General features: G+C 49.7%; 1 non-coding gene across 1 annotated transcript; it reads right to left on the bottom strand.

The window, feature by feature from the left end:
- Positions 1–9,983: 9,983 nt before the first annotated feature.
- Positions 9,984–10,056, bottom strand: TRNAV-AAC (transfer RNA valine (anticodon AAC)). The gene has a single exon. It is a non-coding gene; the product is annotated as a tRNA-Val (tRNA).
- Positions 10,057–23,727: the final 13,671 nt, after the last annotated feature.

The raw sequence follows: 23,727 nt of genomic DNA, 5'->3' as shown, positions 1-23,727 counted from the left end.
TGTCTACACTGCTCCTTTCACATAAAAAACCCTCTTGCGCAGAGCTGTTGTGCCACTTATTTTCAGGAAGTACGGCTCTGCGTAAGAAGGGGGTTTTGCGCAAGAAGAAGCAGTGTAGACAGCTCCATGTTGCACAAAAGCCCATGCTGCAAAAATGGCAGCTCATTAGGTATGCAAATGAGGCCCAGTAATATTCATCCCTGTGCCTCATTTGCATATCTTGTGCAACAATGCATAGTGTAGACAGCCTGCAGCTGGAACCCAGCACTGTGGCATTAACAGCAGAACATGCTAAGCCACTGAGCTAGCCCGCCCACAGGGAAACTACTCCACAAGTGACCCCTTTGGACTGAAGCCCTGGGCAGCCTTAGGGCTGGTGTGTGCCCTGGAATGAGATGGGTGGGGCAGGAGGGTTGAATACCAAGACAGAGGCATTAGCTCAAATGACAGAGCATGTGATTAGCAGATAGGAAAAAAAAGGGATCAGTAACTCAAGTTACAGGAGTGTCCTCTTACCTCTTTTGCACAGACAGAGGAGGCCAGGGGGCTAAGGGCCTCCAGTGTCCCCTTCCTACTTGGCCTCCCACAAAGCCAGGACTGAAACCTGCTGGACCCCAGGGCCAGACAGTGGCAGGAGCACTGGAGGCATATTGCAGGTAGAGCACAGTTAGCTTCATTGGAAAAGTCCTGCCTTTGCATAGGAGAGGTACAAGGATTCTCTCCCATCTTCTCCGGTGCTGAGGGGCCAGTCCCTTTCCTGCTGCCTAAACTCTTAGTCTCACAGTGCACTTTGTGCAGGGGCTGTTGGTATTTGTGCCAAGATGTGTGGTTGGGAGTTCAGGACTCAGGGCCCTTCACCAAATATAAAAATCTCCCCTCCCCCCCAGTTCCACTCACACCATCTGGCTGCCTCCCATTCAGGGCCTGGATGGGTGACCTGCCCTGCAGCTGTGATGGTATCGGGCCCCTCCCATCAGTCTACTGAGTCTGGAGACAAAGCACCAGTGGGCAGCAGACACCCAGCAGGAGGAACAACATTGTCTTTGGTAAACTTCAGAGTATGGAAGCCAAAGCAGAGGATCTTAAAACAACCAATCCAGCCCCAGCAGGTGCCACTGAGATTTGAACTCAGATTATAGGATTCAGAGTCCTGAATACTGCTCCTTACATCATGGGACCTACAGCTGGTGCTTGTGGTAGGCACCTGTGACTCTCAGCCTGGCCTCTGCTTTGCTGGGCTACATCTACACTGGTGGGTTCTTGTGCCAGGACTGCCATTTTTCCTCACAGTGTCCACACTGACCACCCGCTCTTGCAGAAGATTTACAGTAAAGCGTGGTAAGAGGACTTCTTCTGCAAGAGCCTTCTTCTGCAAGAGGGCAGTGTGGATGCACAGCAGGGGTTTCTTGCGCAAGAAACCCCTATGGCTAAAATGGCCATCAGAACTTTCTTGTGCAAGAGAGTCCAGTCCTCACTGCCATGGATGCTTTTGTGCAACAGCCCATGGAAGTGTGGTAGTGTTCTTATGCAAGAGTTCTTGCACAAGAATCCTTGTGCAAGATGTTTCTATGCAAGAATCTGCTAGTATAGACAAGCTCTAGTGTCCCTCCAGCTGCTTCATCTCTCAGGATTCTCTGTACTGCCACAGCTCTGCTGTTTTCAGGACAAATTCCTTGTTAGAACCAGTCACAATCTGGGCTCAGTGAGGACCCATCCTTCCTGAGATGTGTTGTACAAAAGCCTCTTTTTCTCTGCACACTCCCCAATACTGGCTGCAGACACAGCAACAATTGGTCCATTGGCTGCTGTCCTGTATCTGCAGTTCCTCTCAGGCTCTCTGGGCACGGACACCCCCAGGGAATCACAAGAGCATGTGGCACTGGATCTCCTGTCCCAGCAATTGCAGTCAGAGCCCTGCCTTGCTAGTGCCAGTCAGCAGCCTCTACACTCACTCCAGGCTTGTGGTTTCCTTCTTCCCAATGCTCCTCTCCAACCAGCCTTTTCCTGAACCAGCAGTTCCATGGGGAGAGGGGGGGCAAGGGGAGGCCTCTTCTGTGTCCCAGAAGGAGATAGGAAAATGTGAGCAAAGGCTACTACAAGGCACCACTGGGAGTTGAACCTAGGATCTCCTGTTTACAATGCAGGCACTTTAGTCAGCTAAACCATAGTGCCCACTTCTGAAGTCTCTTTAAAACTATTCTGTATGGTCTCAGATAACACCTTTGCATCTCAAAGTGCAGCCATTCCCCATTTTCCTCCAACCTTCCAGCCTTAGTGGTGTCTGGCTCCCTGAGAACAGCAAGCTACAGCTCAGAGAGCAGGGGACTTTGGCTTCCTTGACCATGAGATGCTGTTGCAGGAAGGGCTGCTGAGCAGGGGGTGGGGTTCACCTGTCAAGGAAAGGGAAGAGAGTATTTGGATGCAGACTGGCTAACCTAGTGAGGAGGCTTTAAACTAGGTTTGACGGGGCAGATGACCAAATCTCACATGTAACTGCATAACATGGAAAACTTGGAGGTGGGCCAGAAATGGAAGAGAGCACGGGCTGTAACAGCAGAGAGAAAGGGACAAGGGACCACAGATTTTTGGGGAGCAAAATCTAATCTGTGTCTTAGATGCAGCTATAGAAACACAGGAACAATGGGTAATAAGCAGGAAGAAGTTGGTATCCCAGGGACTTGGTGGGATAATACACATGACTGGAATATTGGCATAGAAGGGTACAGCTTGCTCGGGAAGGGTAGGCAGAGAAAAAGAGAGAAGTTTCCTTGTATATAAAACATGCACACATTTGGCCTGAGGTGGAAATGGACACAGGAGAGAGACTTGTCAGGAGTCTCTGGGTTAGGTTAAAAGGGGTAAAACCCAAGGGTGATGTCACACGAGGCATCTGTTACAGACACCTCCCCAGGCAGAAGAGGTGGGTGAGGCTTTTTCAACAATTAACAAACTCATACAAAGTGAAGTTGGTTTCATACACACACAGCTTCACCTACAGCTGTGAGACAGTTTGTAGTGAGCTGAAAAGAAATGGAAGAGGGGAAACTGCTGCCTGGGAGAACCAAGTCTTGGGATTCTGTGTCCAGATGTGCTAAGCAGCTGGCAGCCAAGCTCCCAAGTGCTGGTTTGTTCCTGTCCTCCCCAAGCAGGAGAGTCCCCTTCTCTGAGAGTTAGAGGCTAGACTTTGCCTGCCTGACTTTTAGCCAGGGAACTGTTCCATGTGAGGCAAACACAACACCCCCTGCACTGTGGAAACCAACCCATTGCCTTTTTGGAAGAGGGAAGGAGCCCCTGGAAGCACTTAGCCCCTGGCTGGCTCTGCCTGCAAAACCTTTACCACTGGAGGTTGTGGGTATCAATCCCACTGCTGCTCGCATGGAAAGCAAGTATGCTGCCACTTGAGTTAATTCCTCTGCCTGTAAGCAGCTCTCCTGCCCCACTCACCTAGTTCCAGAGCCAAAAACATCCCTTCTGATAACCCCCCATATAAAACTTGGCAAAAAGCCAGAGACATTGCAGTTTCCCTTTATGAGCCTGTGCACAGCTCAGTTCCAATCAGCGTCTTCCCTTGAGCCCAGAACATCAACTGTGGCAGCATCGATCTTATGCCTACTATAGACGGTCTTAGAGTGTCTCAAAACCAGCCCCAGGATACTTTCCTTCCTAGGTCCAGTCACAGTCTGGGGTCACTGAGGGTCCCTCCTACCTGAGATGTATGTTGTATGAAAGCCTCCTGTTCCCTGCCAAGTTCCCAGCACTAGCTGCAGACACAGGGATATTTGGTGCATTAGCTGCTGTCCCTACAGGCAGGGAGATGTCCCCCACCTGCAGTTCATCCACCTCCCTGAGAGGCAGCAGGACTGTGAGGGGGAGAAGCACTGGGGGAGGGGGGGAGAGGGGGTGTCCAAGCCAGGACATTTCCCTAGCATCCTTATGTCTGGAGCATCCCGCCAAGGAAAAACTGAAAATGTGTTAGGAGATAAGGGGTCAGGACCCTCCCTGCAGGAGCTATGGGGCCTGGGGTCCCTCCACCCCACTCCAGCAGGAACTGTGGGGCCAGGGGACCCTTCACCCCCCAGGAGGAGCTGGCAGGTGCCATAGGGACTCACACACAAACAGATGCTCATGCCCTCAATATTGGTGCATATGACAAACTTAACCCCACTCATGGAACAGGAACAGTGACTAGCAGTGAGACCCCTCCCTGGCAGCACCGTGTCAGTGAGATGTTGTCTTTTCGGCATGGTGCCTCCTGAATGGTGGGAAGAGCTGCCTGGTCCAAGGGGCTGCAGTTCCCTGGAGAGAGGGGCTGGGGCTGGTGGCTGCAGGAAAACCCTTCTGCTGTGTCTGTGGCTGAGCTGCACAAAGGAAGATACAAAATCCCTGGTGGGGTCTTTGCCAGGTGAACATGCCTGAGGAAAATGCAATAGACACTCAAAAGGGGCACAAGGGACAGTTTGAGTCACACACACAAAAGGTGAACGAGGGACAGTTTGATGGAATCAAACACAACAGGTCGCACAGCACAGCCAGGGACCTTATCCACACACAGAGCTTCACAGCTTCTCCACGCCCCCAAACCCAACCATGCAAACCACCCAATGGGCCTAGTCTGCACCATGTTCAGGGCCTGGGGATTTTCTGTCTGTTTGCCTGACCAAATAATTAGCCCCTTCCACCTCTGCCTCATCCTGAGGCTCTGTTTCATCTCCAGACAGAGCTTGTTCTGTTTGTCTTTTTCCACATCTGGGCCTTCAACAGCAGAATATGCCCCTTTGCTCTCACTTTGGACACCTGGGCTTTTAGTAAGCACATCTGCACCTAACACCAGAATCAGCATTTGCTAGTGAACAGGACTGGACAGCTCCTGTACCAAGGGAGATATCAACTGTGGAGTACCCTTGCCAATTCTCTCCCAGAGCAAGCTCTTTGCCAATGATAGAAAACCTGTCACCCTAAGCAAGATTTGACTCTCCAATTCCTGGCTTAGGAGACCAGTGCCTTGTCCATTAGGGCACACAGGAAACCACACCAGAGACACAAATTCACCCTTCTAAATATTCTTTCCTCAAATTTTAGGTGCCTGACTGAACCCCTTTGAAGAAGCCAGATGTACAGGAAGGGCTGATGACACCACCTCTGAAATGATCTCTCAGTAGGTATCTGCAGCTGACTCTGAGTCATGGGGTGAAAATCGATGCCTTGACGTTTCATCTCCCTCCAAATGCCAGGGGCTTGTCTCCTACAGCTGCAGCCTCAGCAAGGAGCCACGCTGGCACTCACACTGCTCCTGTGTGAGTCCCTTATTTCAGGTTCCACAGCAGGTCCCAGAGTGGCTGGGGCTGGGCGGGGAATGGCCGGTTGTTACTGAAGGGGAAAGTTAAAATGCAGCTACGTTGTGGAGGGTGTGGGAGAGCAGCTGGCCTGCCGTGGGATGGCCCTGGTGGAGCTCTGCCATGTGACCCTGGCTTCCAAGGCAGCAAGTGCAGAATCCCCCTCAGCCAGTACAAGAGGCTCCAGCCAGCCTCATTTGAATCCGGCTGAAGGGCTGGACAGCCCCACTGCTGGAGTGTCAGAGCCCCTGTCAACTGGCCTGTGTTTGTCCCTTCCCCCAACAGGCAGGGCAGGACCCACACTCCCAGCAGGGAGTTACAGGCACGTCTCTTGCTCCCAGAGCACTGGGATGACCATGGAGCAGGACTTGGTGGCTAGTGTGTGGTACCCAGGGGAGTCTCACACAGAGGTCCTGGGATCACAAGCTCCCTGTCACTTCCATCATGCAACAGGGGCAAGTCCAGCCTGTTCTGTAAAAGCTGCTTTGAAAATCAGAGAGCAGCTAAAGTGACTCTGGTGGGATTTTAACCAACAACCTTTGAATGATTGACCTGGTGCACACTTAAACACCACAGCTTAGAAAGCCAACACACTTTCCATTGCACCACAGAGCCCTATAGTTCACCCTCACCCCTCATCTCCTCTCTCTGCTTTGCAACAGGGCAATAGCTGAGGCGGAAGAAAGGGAAAAACTGAACCAGAGGAACACATGCACCCCCTCCCACACTCAGACCCCTGCCCAGAGCCTCAGTCATGGCTTAACCCTGGTTCCAAAGAGAAGAAGCCAATAATGAGCTCGTGTGCGCCTGTTCGGCCGTGTGCTCTGTGGCACCCTCCAGTTACTAACAAACATCTTTGATTAGGGGTTGATAACCCACAAGAGGCAAATGAGCCAATTTCCCATGGCAAGTGGGGTGGGAGCTCAGCTCTACCCCTTGCTGCCATGCAGCTGGGAGCTTGTGCTGGGTCTCCAGGCTCAGCCTTCTAAGTTTATGCCTCAACCTCCCCCAGCTCCCATATTCCTTCTCATACCCCCACCCCACACCCTCTCCTGCTGCAAAACTCCCTTCTGGATCCTGCCCTCCTAACCCCATCCTGCATCCCACTCACTTGGAGCCTTCTCCTGCACATTGAACTCCTCATTTTGTCTCCACCCCAGAGCCTAAGCAGGTACACAAAATCCACTAGCTCTGGAACCCGAGAAAATTAAATCTGAACCTCAGTCCTCCCTGTCCCTTCCCCTCACACCACGGGGGCTGGAATGCCAGAGGTGTGAGGTGCCTTGGGGGCTATATCAGAGAGGGCTGGGGGCCTTTGGAGGAGTTTTTTTGTTTCTCACTTTTGTGGCCACCAATTTTTCTGTGAATCAATGGCCCCTGACTCAAAAAAGGTTCCCCACCCCTGACATAAATAAAACAACACTGAAACCTTTTGTGCTGGCCATAAGGGTTTTACTTTCTTTAAAATGAAGTTTGATAACTAACATGAGACAGTTCAAACACTTTATCTGTTTAATTATTTAAATTAAACAGTTCTCTCCAGCTGCAGCCCTAGCAAAATGGCAGGGGTGTAATTATATCATTAGTGGTGAGTGTCTATTAGCAACCGATAGTCCATGGAAAGGTTTGGAGAGGGCAGGAGCTTAACAAAGGGGAGCGGGTCTTAGGGAAGGGATGGGTTAGATCCTGGCTTGCCCTGATATTTAAAAAGTGACCTTGGGGGCATGTGGTGCCCTGAGGTAGCCTCTGATGTTCCCTGCATGAGCCCCAGAACTAGACCTGAGTGAGTGGGGGGAGGGTACAGGGACAGCAGCTCAAATATGCAAAGGGGCTGCCCAGGTACAGGACATGAGCCCTTCCAGGCAGTAGTGACATCACAAGGGCCTTTTGCAGCACCTCAGTTCATTAGCTGGGAGGCAGTGACCTCCCAGAGGGTCCATCGCAACAGCCAGGTGGGGCAATCTCAGAGACCCCCATGGCCTGGCTGCCTGGAATCTCCTTTGTGAGGTTTCCCCTTCAGGGCAAAAGGGACTGAGGGTCACATCTGGGAGTGCCTCTAGAGATTTCCCCTTTCCCCAGGTTGCAGTGGGAGGGGACTGGGGCAGGCAGGAGGGGTTGGCACTGAATTTCTGGGAGAAGTGGCTGTAGACACCTGGGCTACGTCTAGACTGGCATGATTTTCCACAAATGCTTTTAACGGAAAAGTTTTCCATTAAAAGCATCTGCGGAAAAGAGCGTCTAGATTGGCACGGCCACTTTTCTGCAAAAGCACTTTTTGCGGAAAAGCGTCTGAACCAATCTAGACATGCTTTTGTGCAAAAAAGCCCCAATCGCCATTTTCGCGATTGGGGCCTTTTTGTGCAAAACAAATCTGAGCTGTCTACACTGTCCCTTTTGCGCAAAAGCTCTGCGCAAAAGGGACTTTTGCCCGAACGGGAGCAGCATAGTATTTCCGCAAGAAGCACTGATTTCAGATAGTAGGAAGTCAGCGTTCTTGCGGAAATTCAAGCGGCCAGTGTAGACAGCTGGCAAGTTTTTGCACAAAAGCAGCTGCTTTTGCGGAAAAACTTGCTGGTCTAGACACAGCCCTGATGAATATGAACCCATGCCAGCAAGGCACAAGGGAGTAGCAAGCTATGGCTTTAACCACTCAGCCACCTCATCTGAGTTGTAAGTATTTTCCTTCAGCCACACAAACTCAGCACTTCAGGAAACCTTTGTGCAACTTGCTGGCTGGCCAGCAACATCCAGGGCCTGAAGGTTTTGCATTTTCACAATGTTCCCTGGGCTATTGTACAAAGGTCAGTGCTGGTAACAAACCCAAACACCCGTTGGCTACATCTACCCTGCAGGCTTCTTGCGCAAGAACTATTTTGTGCAAGAGTTCTCGTGCAAAAGGTCTTGCGCAACAGTGCATCCACACTGCTATATGCTTTTGCACAAGAGAAGTGCTTTTCTGCAAGAGCTCCCATGGCAGTGTGGACGTTCTTTTGCACAAGTAAGCTCTGACGGCCATTTTAGCCATAGGGCTTTCTTGAGCAAGAAACCCCTTGCTGTGCGTCCACACTGCCTTCCTGTGGACAAGTTCTTGCACAAGAGGGCATATTCCTCATAGGGGATATTTCTACAATGGCGGGTTATTACGCAAGAAGGGCTGTTCTTTTGCAGTGTCCACACTGCCCACTCGCTCTTGCTCAAGATGATTTACAGTAAAGCGTGGTAAGGGAGGGCTTCTTGCACAAGAGCAACGCTCTTTTCTAACAGATGTAAGTCCTCTTGCTCAAGAGCTCTTGGGCAAGAGAGCAGTGTGGACATGCAACGGGGTTAGGGTTAGGGTTATTCTTGCACAAGAAGATGCCAGTGTAGACATAGCCACAGAGAGGAATAACTCTTGCGCAAGAAGCCCTGTTTTCCGATGTTTTACTGTAAATTTACTTGCACAAGAATGTGCATGTAATATAAACGCTCTGCAAGTTTTTGCAGAAGAACAGCCGCTCTTGAGGGAAAAGCCTGCAGCGTAGACATAGCCTTGCACTGTAGACATAGCCTAAGAGAGAAGAGGAAAGGAGGTGACCAGAGCCTCCCCGCAGCAGGCTGGCCTTCAACTGGCTGGATGTGTCTGCCCAGCACCCTCACCTCGAAGTAAGCTCTGCAATGTGAGCAGGCTGCCCAGGGCCCCCAGGGAAAGGTCTGTGGGGAGTTTCTAAGGCAACAACAACAAAGTATCATAATGTATACTCGTCATGTGAATGTGATTTATTCCTCCACTAACAAGTGTCTCTGAAGGGATGAGAAATGCAGGGCCCAGGTACAGAAAGCCAGGTCACATTCTCCTGCCTGACAGTCTCAGTCCTGGCTGAAGCCTGGTTCCAGAGCGAAGAGGCCAATGCAAACAGCCCTATGGCAGCAATGGAGTCAGTATGTGGGTGGGTGGAGCAGGGGGCAGATCTGGGCTCTAACTCACTAGGGGTGTGTTAGAATAAGCGATGCAATTGTGTAGCTTATTTCGAGTAAATTTTGAAATAGCTTATTTTGTAATTTGGCACTGGCTACACAGCACTTATTTCAAAATAAATCACAATTCTGAAATGCCCCTTGTGCCATGAGGTTTACAGGGACATTGGAATAGTGAGCCCATTATGGATTGAAATAAGGGGCGTGCTCTTAAGACGCGTACATGTATATGAGCACCACATTCTAAACCTCCGAGGTAGCCAACCCACAGTGTGAGTCTCACAAGTGGCCCTTTCAGAAAGGAGCGTCGGGCAGCCACAGGGAATGTTGTGGGCTCTGGAACAAGGTTGGTGGGACAGGGGCTGTACTCATAGTTAGGGGAATTAGCTCAAGTGGCAGAGTGCTTGCTTTGTGTGTGAGAAGCAGTGAGATCAATGCCCACACAGATTTGTTCTCACCCCTTCTTTTCACTGTCAGGGGGCTCAGTGGTTGACACCAGCCTCCCAGCGCAGGGGAGGGCAAGGCAAGCCACAAGCGCCTAGCCTGACCCAACCCATCTTGCTTCCCCAGGCTAGCATCAAGGGGCATTCTCAGCTGATAGCACCCTTCTGTCACATAGGAGTTGGGCTCATGGCAGGCAGCAGGAGCTGCACTTAACTGAGCACCAAAGAGGAGCTGCAATAAGAAAAGACCCTGTGTTTCTGCCTGGCTTTGAACCAGGGACCTTTTGCATGTTAGGCAAACATGATAACCACTACACCAGAGAAACCCACTTTAGTGGCAAAACTTGTATGTCTGTTCTGTTACCAACTCTTTCTAACACCGTGCTCTGCAGGGGAGGGGAATGCACCTTGTTAACACTCCACCTCTTGTTCTCATGGAAGTGACTAACCTGAGCTACCAGCTCCTCATTTTCTCACCAGCCCCTTGATATTTGTAGCTCAAAGCTGGAGCTGCTATGGAAGGAGGTGAAGCTATGAACATAAGAACAGCCATACTGGGTCAGACCAAAGGTCCATCTAGCCCAGTAGCCAACACCAGGTGCCCCAGAGACGTTAGACCGAAGATAATGATCAAGCGATTTGTCTCTTGCCATCCTTCTCCAGCCTCTGACAGAAGCCAGGGACACCGTTTCTACCCCCTAGCTAATAGCCTTTTATGAACCTAACCTCCATGAAATTATCTAGCTTCTCTTTTAACTCTGTTATAATCCTAGCCTTCACAGCCTCCTCTGGCAAGGAGTTCCACAGGTTGACTACACGCTGTGTGAAAAAGAACTTTTGTTTATTAGTTTTAAACCTGCTACCCATTAACTTCATTTGGTGTTTTTTAGTTCTTCTATTATGGGAACTAATAAATACCTTTACTTTATTCGCCCTCTCCATACCACACATGATTTTATATACCTCTATCATATATACTTCATATACCTTATATACCTCAGTCTCCTCTTTTCTAAATTGAAAAGTCCCAGTCGTTTTAACCTCTCTTCATATGGGACCCATTCCAAACCCCTAATCATTTTAGTTGCCCTTTTCTGAATCCTTTCCAAGGCCAAAATATCTTTTTTGAGGTGAGGAGACCAAATCTGTACACAATATTCAAAATGTGGACGTACCATAGTTTTAAACAGGGGCAGTAAGATATCTTGTGTCTTATTTTATCATAGAATCATAGAACTGGAAGAGACCTCAGAAGGTCATCAAGTCCAGCCCCCTGCTCTAGGCAGGACCAATTCCAACTAAATCAACACGGCCAGGGCTTTGTCAAGCCGAGACTTAAACACCTCTAGGAATGGAGACTCCACTACTTCCCTAGGTAACCCATTCCAGTGCTTCACCACCCTCCTAGTGAAATAGTTTTTCCTAATATCCAACCTGGACCTCTCCCACCACAACTTGAGACTATTGCTCCTTGTTCTGCCATCTGTCACTACTGAGAACAGCCTCTCTCCATCCTCTTTGGAAGCTCCCTTCAGGAAGTTGAAGGCTGCTATTGAATCCCCCCTCACTCTTCGCTTCTGCAGACTAAACAGACCCAAGTCCCTCAGCCTCTCCTTATAAGTCATATGCTCCAGCCCCCTAATCATTTTGGTTGCCCTCTGCTGGACCCTCTCCAATGCGTCCACATCCTTTTTGTAGTGGGGGGCCCAGAACTGGACACAATACTCCAGATGTGGCCTCACCAAAGCCGAATAAAGGGGAATGATGACATCTCTGGATCTGCTGGCAATGCTCCATTTAATGCAACCTAATATGCCATTAGCCTTCTTGGCTACAAGGGCACACTGTTGACTCATATCTAGCTTCTCATCCACTGTAACCCCCAGGTCCTTTTCTGCAGAACTACTACTTAACCGGTTGGTCCCCAGCTTGTAACTATGCTTGGGATTCTTCCATCCCAAGTGCAGGACTCTACACTTGTCCTTGTTGAACCTCATCAGATTTCTTGTGGCCCAATCCTCCAATTTGTCTAAGTCATTCTGTACCCTATCTCTGCCCTTAAGCGTATCTACCTCTCCCCCCAGCTTAGTGTCATGCGCAAACTTGCTGAGGGTGCAATCCATCCCCTCATCCAGGTCATTAATAAAGATATTGAACAAAACCGGTCCTAGAACCGAACCCTGGGGCACTCCGCTAGAAACCGACCGCCATCCTGACATCAAGCCATTGATCACTACCCGCTGGGCCCGGCCTTCTAGCCATCTTTCTATCCATCTTACCATCCATTTATCCAATCCACAATTCCTTAACTTGCTGGCAAGAATATTGTGGGAGACCGTATCAAAAGCCTTGCTAAAGTCAAGGTATATAACATCCACTGACTTCCCCATGTCCACCGAGCCAGTTACCTCATCATAGAAGCTAATCAGATTGGTCAGGCACGACTTTGCCCTTTGTGAATCCATGCTGACTATTCCTAATCACTTTCCTCTCATCCAAGTGCCTCAATATGGATTCCTTAAGGATCCCTTCCATGATTTTTCCAGGAACCGAGGTAAGACTGACCAGCCTATAGTTCCCTGGATCATCCTTCTTCCCTTTTTTGAAGATGCACACAACATTTGCCTTTTTCCAGTCATCCGGGATTTCTCCCGTTCTCCACGACTTTTCAAAGATAATAGCCAAAGGCTCCACAATGACATTTGCCAACTCCCTCATTACTCTCGGATGCACTAAGTCCGGACCCATGGATTTATGTACGTTTAGCTTTTCTAAATAGTTCCTAACCTGTTCTTTACCCACCACGGGCTGTCCATCTTCATCCCATCTTGTGTCACTTGGCGCAGAAGTCCAGGAGCTGACCTTGTCCGTGAATACAGAGGCAAAGAAAGCATTGAGTACTTCAGCTTTCCCCACATCATCTGTCACTAGGTTACCTCCTTCATCCATTACGGGCCGCACACGCTCTCTGATCACTTTCTTCTTGTTAACATGCCTGTAGAAACCTTTCTTGTTATCCTTCACATCCTTAGCCAGTCGCAATTCCATTTGTGCTTTCGCCTTCCTGATAACCCCCCGGCATTCTCGAGCTATACCTTTAAACTCCTCCCTGGTCATTTGACCAAGTTTCCACTCTTTGTAAGCTTCCTTTTTGTGCTTAAGTTCACCAAGGATTTCCCCTGTAAACCAGTCCGGTCTCCTACCATGTTTGCCTCTCTTGCTACGCGTCGGGATGGTTTCTTTCTGTGCCTTCAATAAGGCTTCTTTAAAATACTGCCAGCTGTCCTGGACTCCTTTCCCCTTCATGTTAACATCCCAGGGGATTCTGCTCATCAGATCTCGGAGGGAGACAAAATCTGCTTTTTTGAAGTCCAAGGTGTGTATTTTACTACTCTCTTTTCTTCCTTTCGTCAGGATCCTGAAATCTACCATCTCATGATCACTGCTTCCCAGGTTGTCACCCACCTCCACTTCCCCTATTAGTTCCTCCCTGTTTGTGAGCAGAAGGTCAAGCTGCACACGGCCCCTGGTCGGATCCTTCAGCACCTGTGTCAAGAAGTTATCCCCAACATTCCCCAAAAACTTCCTGGATTGCCTGTGTACTGCCGTATAGGTTTCCCAGCAGATGTCAGGGTGATTAAAGTCCCCCACGAGAACCAGGGCCTGCAATCTGGAAGCTTCGCTCAGTTGTCCAAAGAAAGCCTCATCTACCTCATCCACCTGATTTGGTGGCCTGTAGCAAACACCAACCACAACATCAATGCTGTTGTTTGCTCCTTTAAACTTAACCCATAGACTCTCAACAGGTTTTTCTCCTTCTATACTGGAGTTCAGAGCAATCGTAGTGCTCTCTTACATATAGTGCAACTCCTCCTCCTTTTCTCCCCTGCCTGTTGTTCCTGCACAGTCTATACCCTTCCATGACAGCACTCCAGTCATGAGAGTCATCCCACCAAGTCTCTGTTATCCCAATTAAATCATATTTCTTGGTCTGGGCCAGGGCCTCCAGTTCTTCCTGTTTGTTGCCCAGGCTTCTCGCATTAGTGTACAAACACTTCAGGTAACCAGTTGATCGTCCTATCTTCTCCATTCGAAACATGGGTCCTCCTTTCTTGCCCCTTCCTCTCTGCATTTCTTCCCGGTATCCGACTTTCCCACTCCCCTCAGGGTTTTGGTCACCGTCCTTCAACGAACCTAGTTTAAAGCCCTCCTCACTAGGTTTGCAAGCCTGCCCATGAAGATGCTCCTTCCTCTCTTCGTTAGGTGGATCCCATCTCTTCCTAACAATTCTTGCGCCCGGAACAGAGTCCCATGGTCGAAGAAACCAAAGCCCTCTCTGCGACACCATCTGCGCAACCACGCATTTACATCCTCAATTCGACGATCTCTGCCCAGTCCTTTCCCTTCAACAGGGAGGATGGAGGAGAATACCACTTGTGCTCCAAATTCTTGGATCCTTCTTCCTAGCGCTATATAATCCGCAGTAACACACTCAAGATCATTCTTGGCCGTATCATTAGTTCCCACGTGGAGAAGCAGGAAGGGGTAGCAATCTGAAGGTTTAATCAGCTTGGTAAGCCTCTCAGTGACATCCTGAATGCGAGCTCCTGGTAAGCAGCACACCTCTCGAGATTCCAGGTCCGGACGGCAGAGGGATGGCTCAGTCCCTCTTAGAAGGGAGTCCCCGACCACCACCACCCGTCGTTTCCTTTTGGGTGTGGTGGCCGTGGAACCCCCATCCATAGGACTACACATCCCATGCCTTCCAGTAGATGGTGTTCCCTTCTGGTTTATTCCTTGTGAGGTCCCTTCCAGAGCTTTCAGCACTGCAGAGCCTGTGGAGAGAGCTTGAAAGTGATTGCTTACCTCTATAGCATCGGGGGATTCCCGTGCTGGCCTTTTTCCCCTTCTAGAAGTTACATGCTGCCAGTTCTCTTCTTGGTCACGTACTGCCCTCTCTGGCTCTTCTGCCTGCCGTGCTTGAAGGATTAAATGCTGCCTTCTATCGAGGAAGTCTTCATCCTCTCTGATCAAGCGTAAAGTCAACACTTGGGCCTCCAGTCCTCTAATTTTTTCTTCCAAAATGTCGACCAGCTTGCACTTGGTGCAGATGAAATCCGTTCTTTCTTCCGGGAGGAAGACAAACATGGCACACTCTGTGCAGGTAACAACAGCAGACCCATCACCAACCATCGCTGCTATATCCCTTTCTTAATAATTCCTAGCATCCTATTTGCCTTTTTGACCGCCGCTGCACACTGTGTGGAAGTTTTCAGAGAACTATCCACGATAACTCCAAGATCTCTTTCCTGATTTGTCATAGCCAAATTAGCCCCCATCATACTGTAAGTATAGTTGGGGTTATTTTTCCCAACATGCATTACTTTGCACTTATCTACATTAAATTTCATTTGCCATTTTTTTGCCCAATCACTCAGTTTGGTGAGATCCTTTTGGAGTCCCTCACAGTCTGCTTCTGTCTTGACTATCCTAAGTAGTTTGGTATCATCCACAAACTTTAGCTGACGGGACAATCAGCTGGTGGAGGGTTATTTTTTCTCCTCCCTGGGCTGAAATGGATAGAACTGAGGAGAAGAAAATCCTCTTCCCTTCTCCTCAGAAGATGGAAATTGAAGTTTGTTCTCTCTTTGGTTCTACTAAGCTGGACCCCGCGACTTGACTTTTTCTTTCTAAAACCCTGGTGAAAGCTAAGTGAATTGCTTGTAGGCTCAGAATATGAGTTAAAGAAGGGCATTGCCCAGATTAAGGCTTAAACCCATGACACTGTAATTAAGGGTCTCATGCTGTATCAACTGAGCTAGCCAGGCTGCTCACAGGTGTCTTCCTAATACCTTGTCATAGGGTAACAGGAGCCATGTGTTTTCAAGTGCCTGAAGGTATGTCTACACTTGCACCTTCTTTTGAGAGAGGGATGCAAATGAAGACATTCAAAATTGTAAATGAAGCTGGGATTTAAATATCCTGCACTTCATTTGCATAATAATGGATCAATGCTATTTCAAATGTTTTATTTGTATCACTCTCTCAAAAGAGGGTGTGAGTGTGGACATACCCAGACTCAAGGCTCTTTCTTGCCCCAATGAGGTCTTTGTGCCAAGGTGCATGGCTGGGAGCCAGGACTCAGGACCCTTCCCAAAATACACAACGCCCCCCCCCCCACACACACACCAACTCACATTGTCTGGCTGCCTCCAGCATGCGCTGAGCTCAGGGGCCAGATGGGTGACCTGCCTTGCAGCTGTGATGGCATCAGACCCCTTACACCCACCTGCTAAGTCTGGAGACAGAGCTCCAGTGGGCCTCAGACACCCAGCAAGAGTGTTATTGTTAAACCTCAGTACATGGAAGCCAAAGCACCTGAAGCACAAGAGCCTTGTAATAACCAGCCCATTTGAAACATTTGCATCTCCAGTTGTGTCACATTTTGGATTTGGATTGTATAGGGTATCTTAAAATGACTACAAACCCCTAACGTGTTCCTGTGCCAATGCACATAAGCCAGGCAAACCCAGCCCTCAGCTGGAACCAGCTCAAACCCGTTGTGTGTCTGGTTTCTATTCCCAGCTATTCAATGAAGGTGTGATCTGGATTCCCATTGGTACATCCTTGCTCTCCATTGGTTGTGTTGTACAGAACAAGAACCACATCCAGCTGGGGATTAATGGCCACAATCGATCATACAGAGTTTGATTTAGCAAGCAAGACTCACTAAATCAAACCCAGAAGCCACCCCCATCAGCTTCCAGCAAGTCTCCTCTTTGCTCCCTTTGGCTTCCCGCTGTGTGGCCAAGCTCAACTGAAGGAAGCTGACTTCAGTTACATATTGAGAGATGGTGGGAAAAGCAGACACATTGGCTTGGCACCACTGGGGGCTGCCTCCCTCATTTCCCCCATACCTGGCAGGTACCTTGGCTAGCTTAGTCATGGGGCCGCTCTCTGGGACTTTTCTCCCAGCTGCTCTACATGTTGCCATTGCCCATCCCAAGGAAGGGGGGAGGAGAATCACTCTTCATGGTTGCAGGAGCTAAAGAGGTTGCACTCGAAGGATCTCTAGGCATGGACACTACCACATAATGACAACAGTGGTTGGCACTGGCTCTCCTGTCCAAGCAATTGCAGTCAGAGCCCTGCCTTGCCAGTGCCAGTCACAGCAGCCTCTGCACCTGCTCCAAGTTTGTGGTTTCCTTCTTTCCAATGCTCCTCTTCAGTTAGCCTTTTCCTGAACCAGCAGTTCCATGGGTAGTCAGGGGTGGCCTCTCCTGTGTCCCAGAAGCACATTGGAAAATGTGAGTAAAAGCTATAACAAGGTACCAGGGGAGTCGAACCCAGGCGCTGCTGTTTACTAGGCAAGTGTTTTAGCCAGCTAAGCCATGGTGCCCTCCTCATGCTCTTTGGTAAAACTGTTCTACTCTATGGTCCCAGACAACACCTTTGACTCCCAAAGTGTAGCTATTCTCCATTTCCCTCCAGCCCTGGCAGTGTGTGGCCACCTGGGCACAGAAAGCTACAGGTCATTGGGCAGAGGATCAAACATGCACATCTCCCCCAGCCACTGGGACTGCAGAGTTGGCCTTGAGGGGACGGGAGCAGTGTAGTAAACATTGATCATATGGCTTGCTAACCCCTAGGTCTCAGGGTTTGGGTTGGAGTCCCTAGGTGGGGGCCCTGCTGCCTTCAGTTTGGTACCTACCAAGAGAGAATTCCTTTCCCCTGCGTCTATCTGAGTTGGCCAAAGTGTTAGTAACAAATTTTTTCTCCATGTTTATGTACAGAAGAGCCCCTTGAAGGTGTCACTGTGGTGTAGTGGTGATCATGTTTGCTAACTTGCGAACGGTCCAACGTTCAAAGCCAGGCAGAAACACAGGACCGTCCCTTATTGCGGCTCCTCTTTGTACCCAGGTAAGCACAGTTCCTACAGCCTGGCCTGTGCCTGGGATAAGCCCAACTACCAGTTCAACATCCCCAAATAAAAACCAGAGAGTTTGTTCTTTCAACAGGGAAAAGTCCTGTTTGTTTTAACATCAGGGGAAGGGGCAGAGGAAAGTGGAAAGGGCAGGCAGGGGAAGGGTTTGTGGGGGGGAGGAGGCACAGAGAGGCAATGCAGAATCTCCTTGTGGGGGCACCCAGGAGAGAGTCTCACAGGTGCCCTTGTCTGAAACTTTCCTTCAGGGCTTCTTGGATGCACAAGCCCTGTAATGGGCTGCTGGATGTCAGCTGTGTGCTGCTGCCGAAAAACCTTTGGGAGCTGCTCAGCTTCTGGCCCCTACCCTGGGAGGAACATCTCCCCCTTGTTCTCACAAATGTGTTGTCTGGGACTATAAATTAAAACAGTTTTAGAGACACTTTTTTTTTTTCAGAAGAGGCTTTCTTGACATATGGCTCATCTATACGGGCCCAAATGTGGGGCAAACCCCGTCTGTTGGAAGAGTCCTTATTCCTAATAAAATTAGGAATACAGGGCCCCCGAAAGAACACACCCACTTTTTTGGAGACTGATCTAAAAAAGTTGACCCATTCCATGGATGTGGCGGAGTTTTTCCTGGATACAAGAGGTAAAAGCTCTGTATTGGGGCCCTAGCCAACAAGGGCACTGTGGCTTAGCTGGGTAAAGGGCTTGTGTGACGGACCGGGCCGTGTCTGGGCACAGCTGAGGGCGTCCGCTCAGAGCGAATTGCTCAAATCCGGGGCTTCTTACAGCCCCCTTGACTGGTGACCTCTCCAAACAGGCCACAAACCAGTCCCACAGAGCGCTTCAGCAACCTGCCTGAAGCCTCCCGAGCAAAACCCCTCCGACACCCCAGCAATATCCGTGCCCCAGATGGCCCCGGGCCTATACACAGGTGGGGGGTCCTAGCACCCAATCCCACCTACCCCGAACAAGTTCTGTCCGGTTCCAAGAAACCAGCCACAGATCCCTGGTCAATTTACCCTCTGGACCTTACCCACAAATCACGCTGGGCCAATCCTTTAGAATCTATATCTAAAGGTTTATTATTACAGGAAAGAAAAGCATGAGAGTAAGGTTATTAAAGTACAGTACGTTACATGCACCGAATCTCCCAGTTCTCGATTCAGGCTCTAGCAGAGATGTTGCAGCTGCTGGTTTAAAAGTTCTTATTGCACATCCTACGATCAGGATGGGTTCACAGGTCTTCCGGGCTCTTCAATCCCTGCAATGCTGCCTCTGGGATGAAGTGCTGAGCTGAGAACAAAATGGCATCGACCACATGGCCTCTTTATACCCCCTTCCCGGCCCCTTCTGGTATGCAGCAGGTCACCTGGTCCTCAGCCTCTCTGTGTTCCCTGCTGGCTGCTCTCAGGACAGCCCCCATTCTTTGGGTGTGTCTTCGGCCCATTGAGAACCATTGTTCCACAGGTAATTAGCATGTCCACAGGCTCGGCCCTGCCCAATGCTTAACCACATGCAGGGAAATCTTCAGTTTCCAAACAGATTACAGATCTACACACACAGACATTATATACTCACATAAACAGTGTACACAGGATCAGAAAACAACAAGCTCCCATTCAATACCAATTTCTGGGGCCAACACCCCCACCTAGGGGTGCAGCAGCGATCTGGCTGCTTCCCTCCAACTCAGTAATGTGACACCCCCAATGCAAAATTGATGCAGGAAGTGATGCCAGTAACATCACTGAGGGCATCACAGGCCTCCCCCAACAAAATGGTGGCACGCCTCAGTTTCCCTTCTTACACAGGACCTTCTAGCTGGAACCCTTTTTGTCCTGTAAGAAGTTCCAAGACTAGTTACAAGTGTTAACCATGAAGTAGCAACATCACAATGTCCCCTTACATACCGTCTGTCGTTTGGTACATCTCCAGACAGATTATATGGTATTTTCATAAGCTCATGCACACTGTATACCGTTACAATTCTCTGCAACAATAATACATTGGTTACAAGAATTAACATCAGTAACAAGAACAATCCTATATCAGGTGTATACTGAAATTCTCCATCAGACCCCTTCTCTGGCCCCACACCATTGCAGTTTTGGCCCTTCAGGTTTAAACTGCAAACCTTCTTGGCCAAAGCAAGTCCTGCCCCTCCCCCTTGTCCTCTGGGCTCCAGGCCTGAAACCTCTGGCCTGACCAAGACAAAGGGCTGGCTGGGTGTGACTCCCTGGCTCACAATGGCCCTGGAATTCTCCCCCTTCCCCCACTCAGTGGGGTAACAGCAGTAAGCTTCAAGGATCAGCCAGCTAAGGTAATACAGGTGGAATTTGAACCCACAACTTTTGAATGACTTGGTTGATACTGAACACCATAGCTTAGATGCCTAACACACTTCCCATTACACCTAGAGCCTGTGTGACCCCCCACATCTCTGTCTGCTTTGCTACATGGAAACTGCTGGGGGAAAAGAAAGGTAAACCAGGTCTTTCTTTCTTGGGAGGGCAAATTGGAAGAAGGAGGGGGTCACTGGAGGCCCTTAGCTCACTGGCTGGTTCTGCCAATGAGAAGATGGGATGAGGCCACCACTCTCACTGGAAAATGAGATCCATATGATCTCTAGCTGGCTCTCTGGGGGTGACACATTGGCTGCTCTCTTGCTGACCTAACACAAGGTCTGTCTTTTTCAGAGAGAAAGAAGAAACAGGGAGGGGGCTACTGCAAAAGCTTAGCCCTCTGGCTGGCTATGAAAACAGGGGGAAATGCCCCTGGAGAATGTGGGTGTCAATTCCACTGCCTCTTGCATGCAAAACAAGTGCTCTGCTACTTGAACTACTTTCCCTTCAATATTGCACTAATTCTAGGCCACCCACCTCATTCGGAAGCCCACAACATCCTTGCAGCTGCCTGGAGCTCTTCTCTGAAATGACCAGTAGTGATTCCCTTTGCTGGGGGCTGACTAACTCAGCTGTTTAGCCTTTGGTACTAATGACTTCATGCTGCTGGGTTCAAGCCTCTTGCTGGGCACTGCAAGCTTTTGGCAAGGTGGCCTGTTCTCCTTTAGCTGCCTGCTCGGGGCAGGGAGGCCGGAACAAGGAACAGGCTGAGCAGCTTGCAAGGAGCAGGCAGGAATCCTGGTGGGAGGAAGGAGCAGCAAACACAGACCCTGTGTAGCCCCAGCCTGCTGGGAGGGTGTAGCCAGACAGGAACCCCCCTTGTAACATCCATCTCTGCTTGCCTGGAGCATGCAGGGCACACAGAGCAGAAAGCCTTGAATAGGAGGCTCTGGATATGGCAGGCTGCTGTGACCGTGAATGGCTGTAAACAGAGATACGCCAATTGCTGACCAAGAGGCTGCTGAGGAGTGCCCTTGACTTAAACCTATATTGATACGAACACACAGCCGTCCGCAGGGGGAGGAATCTCTCGCACAGTAATAAAATGTCTAGTACTTACAATTTAGTTATCTCTCTTGCAAGTGTAAACTAACTAGAAACTTGCTTGTAAAAACTGGCGCCACAAAACGCACCAGTACAATTTGGCATCTTAAGAAAGAGGATATGGGCCCCCGGGGGTATAAAGATGGGTCCAGCAGCACATTTACTCTGAGTGTCACTCTACCATCTATCTGCTGGTCGGGTTTGGTGTTTGATCTCCTGAGGTTCCACGGGGACGCCCACCTCGTATTCGTCTTTCCTAGGAATTGAGGGACCGGCCCTGGCTTGACCCGCTGGAGTCGAGAGGCACAGAAGGGGGTAAAAATTGTACCTGGATGTGGTCCTTTGTCTTAAGTGTACACATAGATTTAGAGCTCTTTAAAAATTAAGCTGTCATTTGGCACCATTATTTTTATTTCCTATCTTTATTTTTTGTAACCATTTTTAAGATCTATATTTGCTAACAGTTAAGAAAGAGAGCAATAGCCATTGTAACCATATGCTTTTATAAGTCTTTTTTTTAAATAAGCCTGTAACTGTTTAAGTTTTAACCTGACTCCTTCAGTTGCTGTAACAGAACCAAGCACAATTTAAAAGAACTTCAGCCAGTCATAAGGGATAGGTATAGGAGGAGCTTGGGCGTTTGGATCGTGTCACTCCTAGGTGACAGATCCATTGGGGCATCTCTCAGTCTTCCCTAGACTGCCCGCTGTGAAGGGATCCTGTATCCTAGCAGCTAAAATCTGAGGTGTAATAAGCTCTTCCTATAAACAGGGGCGTCTGTAAACCTGTTGGCTGCCCTCTGTGACGGGACCCCCGGTCCTAGCAGTAAAGTCACGGACGTTAAACCTTTTCTCAGCACACATACACACACTGCCCTGACCGTCGGCTGACAGAGGGGGCTCCGGCCACGTTCTTCCCTCAGCCACCTCCATCCCCTGGGGCCTGAAAGTGACTTGGGCCCTTCCCCAGTGGCAGGAGAAGATGCTCATGTCTTGCCCCCACTGTCACCAGTCCACTGACTTTATGACCCAAATTCTTGCTGCCCGTGGTCTCCACCTGAGACAAGCGAGTTTCTTTGCCCTGCCTGAGCTGGCCACTGAGTTTCCCTCCTGCTTAGCTGGCTGGCCCCAGGTAAGGTCACATGAGATTATCCAAATACATCCCCATCAGCCCATAGCCACTGTTCCATATCTAGGGCCACCACTGGATGGACATTAGTCAAGGAGGCAGCAACTCACAGGTAGAAGTCAGGGGCGGGGCTATTCAGATTATCTTGATTTGTCAATGCCAAGCTGTGGCCAAAAAGGGTGAAGTGATGATCAAACACAGGAGTAACACTGGGTTAAAAGATAGGTTCCTTCCACATGTTGGTACATGCCAAAGCATGGGATTAAACTAGGGACCTTTAGACCTTCAGTCTAATGCGCTCCCAATTAAGCTACTTTAATTACTGGATACAGATCTCTCTGGCCTGTAATTCTCTGTCTGGGATGTTTGGCACCCATGCTGCACAAAATGGATATTGTCATGCACTGCCCAGGAAGGTAAGACTGGCCTTTCCACAGCACCACTCCTTCACAGCCCAGAGCCAAGGTTCCCTCTAAGCCAGGCCTGAGCAATACAGGCCAGCGGGCTGGATCCAGCCCATGAAGCCACCCAACATGGCAGCGAGAAGTCTCAGGTAGATTCCCTGCTTGCCCTGCCCCCAAACACAGATGAGAAAAGGGGCTGCTGGGCCCTTTGTTTTTCACAGCTGTAGAGGAGAAGGCTTCATGCCTGATCCCTGCTCCCAGATTGTTTGTGGCCAATGGGAGATACCTGCTTGAAGCCCTGGCTGGACCACACAAGTTCTTATTCACCCAGGCATATGACCTGTACTGCCTGCACAGGGAAGGAGCTGCCTCAAACATGTGCTTGGCTGCTGGGAGTGTCTCCCAGTCAGAGCCTGCCTCTGGCAACCCAGCCCCTCCTTTTCCTCAACCCACTGGCACTCCCTATGATGGAAAAGGGCAAAGACTTTAGCAGATCTCATAAATGCAGATGAGGTTGGCTTCTTGACTAGGAATCAAAACCACATGATAGCAGTAAGAGTGGTGAATCATAGTCACTAGACCACCAGAGAGACAAGGACCTGAGGTGTTTGCTCAGCTACACTAGCTCTTCTCAAGCCACTTTCTGTCCCCTTCAAGATGTGGGTATATTCTTGGAGAAGGCGCATGCTGCCGGCATATTTTGTTGCTCCTGATTCTACCAGAAGATGCCTCCCAGTACTTTCCCCCGACCGCACTCTCAGAGCTGGAGATGTGGACCTGCCCCTGTGCATCGTGGGGGATGCTGCCTGCCCTTTGCTCCCTGGGCTGATGAAGCCCTACACAGGACAGCCCTAAAGCAAGGAACATTTCCCAGGCAGGTTCAGGAGGGCCCGCATTGATGTGGAGGTGCCTTCAGGTCCCTTAAAGAGAGATTCCGCTGTCTGCTCCCCTGGCTAGACTTTGGAGAGTTGAACGCCACTCAAGTGTCCTCCAGAATAGTTGTGAGAACAAGGTGGAGACATTCCTGCCCCCTGAACAGCTGGCCTGGTCACTCCAACCCTGCTGCTTCAGCCCCCTGCCAGTCTCATT

Source organism: Pelodiscus sinensis, chromosome 31, assembly GCF_049634645.1.
Source record: "Pelodiscus sinensis isolate JC-2024 chromosome 31, ASM4963464v1, whole genome shotgun sequence".
NCBI classification, from domain to species: Eukaryota; Metazoa; Chordata; order Testudines; family Trionychidae; genus Pelodiscus; species Pelodiscus sinensis.
Note: the sequence above shows the minus strand (reverse complement) of the source record. Positions and strands in the feature narration are given on the sequence as shown.